Source organism: Lepeophtheirus salmonis, chromosome 8 (genome assembly GCF_016086655.4).
Source record: "Lepeophtheirus salmonis chromosome 8, UVic_Lsal_1.4, whole genome shotgun sequence".
NCBI classification, from domain to species: Eukaryota; Metazoa; Arthropoda; class Copepoda; order Siphonostomatoida; family Caligidae; genus Lepeophtheirus; species Lepeophtheirus salmonis.
The window spans coordinates 37,473,410-37,476,778 of record NC_052138.2 but is presented as its reverse complement, the minus strand read 5'-3'; the positions used below and the strand labels follow the sequence as shown (position 1 = coordinate 37,476,778).

Here is a 3,369-nt window from a genome sequence, read left to right as displayed (position 1 = left end):
GAAAATATGATCTGCCGGTTAGCAAAAACACATAAACAAAAAAAAAAGAAGAAAATTAACATTGTAACCATGACAATTTGGAAAATGTTTGTAAAAATTGTAGACTACCTGTGATGGCGTTTATTAAATTAGCTGCGAGCTAGAAAGAGAAGGAAATATACATTATGTATATGTACTTCAAACACAATTCCTAGTTCAGATGGAGAGACATTGTAATACTATACTCTTTACTTATATTTAATCAGTGCAACTCCATGTAGTCAATTAAAGAAACATTCAAAAAAGTGGTAACAGCTTATAAAATTAATATACACTCTCCTCAGATTGCCAACTAGACAAAAAATATCGCACGCGAAAAGGTGAAGTTCTGCACAACTCTAATTAAAGTTACACTCAACTAGTATTTTTTATTTTCCCGTATACATTTTCGCCTCTTGACGATTTTGCTGCATGGCATATTCGCCGTTTTTTATGTTTTGTATTAGATGTAAGTTCAAATTTTACTTCTAGCCGACACTGTTGAAACATTCCATTCCTTCTATCGAAGAAGTTTCTTACATTTCTTCAACAATCAACTTGGATTATTACTTGCGGATCCTCTTGCAATCCTAACAATGTTTGGGAGGAGAGAAGTTTAGCTATCATGGCGTCATATTAGATCAGTTCCAAATACCATGAGAGGAAATAAATAAACACAAATCCCACTCCGTATTTATGAAGGCCATTTAGGCTGGAATTAATCCGATGTCGATCCTCAATTCTACTCCCAGTCCAACAAGGATTTAAACCAGCAACCCTCCTCATTGTTAAAAAATAGGTCTCGGAAAATTCTCAACACTAATAAGCACTCAATGTTTATAACTATTAAAAAAAAACTTTATTTAGGACGCCATTAAGAATGATGACAAATTGTTCTCCCACATGAAATACATATCGTTAATGTTATTCTGAACCAATGTAATTTACTATGTACACCATTAGTGAAAATTATGTTTGTAGCGGGTGCTACAAAATTTGTGACATTTTATAGGACGGACATCATCTATGGGACCGATATTACGTTTCATATTAAGGACATTAGGTATTCAACACGCATAAACTATTATTTCATACGACATATTTAGTTCTATATGAATTACAAAAAGTAAGAGGCAACATCGTAAAAAATAATAAATATTAAAAACCATTATATATATATATATATAAACTACCATTTCCAGATTGTGAGTATATACTTATGACTTGTTATTTTTTATAAATAAGTTACTCTCAAATGAATTATTTTGCAGTAGCCATATGAAGTGAGTTACGGTGACTTCATTTGATTATTTCACGCATCAATGATATCCTGTTCATTTGTTCAAATACTGTTTAAATTATTAATGTATTATCAAATTTTGATTTATAGCAAAGAATAAGATATATTTGTGTAGCAGACTATATAGGATTAAAAAAGCCACAAATATTCGTCCATAAAGCCTCAAAGTTAAAAATGTATCTCTTCTTTTTTTGGTTTCTTTTATATCCCTTTCATCCTTTTGTTAAATCCTGCTTTAAAATGTATGTTACTCTTCCTGAGATATTATATACATTTATGAAGAGCCTGACAAGATAGAAAAAATTAATAGAATATGAGTTTTGCTTACTTAGGTATTAGTCTACTACGCTGAACTTATTAATAAAAAATATTACTTTATTCATTTCGCTATTATGGTTTGAGTACTCTTTACTTACTTTTTTCCTTGCTATACCCAAGTTCTCTGGGCCATCTTCCGATAATTACTCATGTATATTTTGATGTTTGATCCTCAACGTATTTTACATTTGATTATATTTATATAAGTACTCAACGTTATGGATTTTACGGAAATTGACAGTTTTATAGAATTTTATATATTATTTTGTCCAAAATTTGACCATCGTAAATGTCAAAAATTGAAATTAATGTAGTTTTTATTTTAAAAAAAAATATTTTTTTGGTTTGCATAGCATTTTACGTAAAAATCTAGGGTTTATTTTCCAATCTTGAAAACTTTCTTATATTCTAAAATGTCTCCTACAAAAAAAAGAATGTTTCAAAATGACAACTAAAAAACCAACATGTTTTGGTCTATGATAATGTGTGTTTGACCACGGGTTTAATGTTTTATCTAAAAATAAATGTGATCTGCCCATAATCATTACTCCAAGAATGAACGAGTTATGCAAAAATAAGGACTCGACATATTTATATCCTCTGTACCCATGCAGATTATACTAGTTTTGAAAATGTTTACCTTCAAAATGTTGGGGAGACATTGTTCAAAAATGTTTTTTTGTATTTTTTAAATGTAAGATTTGAGCCATCATGATCAAGATTATCTGTCATTGACAGCCTTTAAAGTCGTAAATTTTTACAATTTCATGTAAAAATAGTCCCTATATTCCCAAATAGAGAAATTAATTTGCTCACACTTGACCAAAAACAGTGATGTGAAGAAGTTTCTCAGCAACAAAGACTTTTTTTTCCAGTTTTTTCTCAAGGTTATAGAGCGGGAAGGACATTTCGTTGAAAAATAAATCTTTTTTTCATCCAAAGTTGTTGTGCTCTCTTTGTTAGGTCGGGACCTCCCCCATATGAAGTTGTATACGGTACGATAGTATTTTATTTGCCATAGTTTGTAGTGATGTCCAAATAATTTAAACAAGATTTATTTTCATTTTTGGATTTTATTGACATTTTTTGCATTTTAACTTTTATTTGCATTTTTAGGTAAAATGTGTATTATTACAATCGTTATATAGGTTTGATTACACACTCTCTATGTTTATCCCTCAAAAACAAGAGAGCTCTGTCACTTAGCTTCCCCACCCAAGTTTATCCTATGCATTTTTTTGCCAAAGCTATAGAGGTCTTTATAATCAATTTTTTCTCTATAAATATTAAGTGCATCCATTTTTCTTTTCATTACTGATATATAACTCTCCTGGAAAACACTAGGCTCTTATTTATTTTTATTTGGATATTTAGCTCAATTTTGAAGCATTAATTGGACATGACTACATATGAAATGACCATTTTAGATGGAAATATTATTATTATTACATTTTTAGGTAAGAATCTATTTTATTCATAAAAATTTGAAATTTACAACTTCAAGGGATGTGGAAAACGTCTAAGCCATTATCAATATGGCTCAAACTTTATACTTTCTTCATTTTTTATCAAAAAGGATATTATTGGACATGTTCCCTCAACATTTCTACTAACAAAAACAAATAAAAAAGATAAGAAATAGTGTATTGGTCTATTGTAGTTATGGTATACGATTCCTTATATGACATTTGGATGAATGCAAATATGATAAATTTGTACATGCATACATGTGA

The 3,369-nt window shown here is 29.4% G+C and overlaps 1 long non-coding RNA gene across 1 annotated transcript; it reads left to right on the top strand.

The window, feature by feature from the left end:
* Positions 1-206: 206 nt before the first annotated feature.
* Positions 207-1,696, top strand: LOC139906210 (uncharacterized). Its single transcript, XR_011781572.1, has 2 exons — positions 207-359; positions 511-1,696. It is a non-coding gene; the product is annotated as an uncharacterized lncRNA (long non-coding RNA).
* Positions 1,697-3,369: the final 1,673 nt, after the last annotated feature.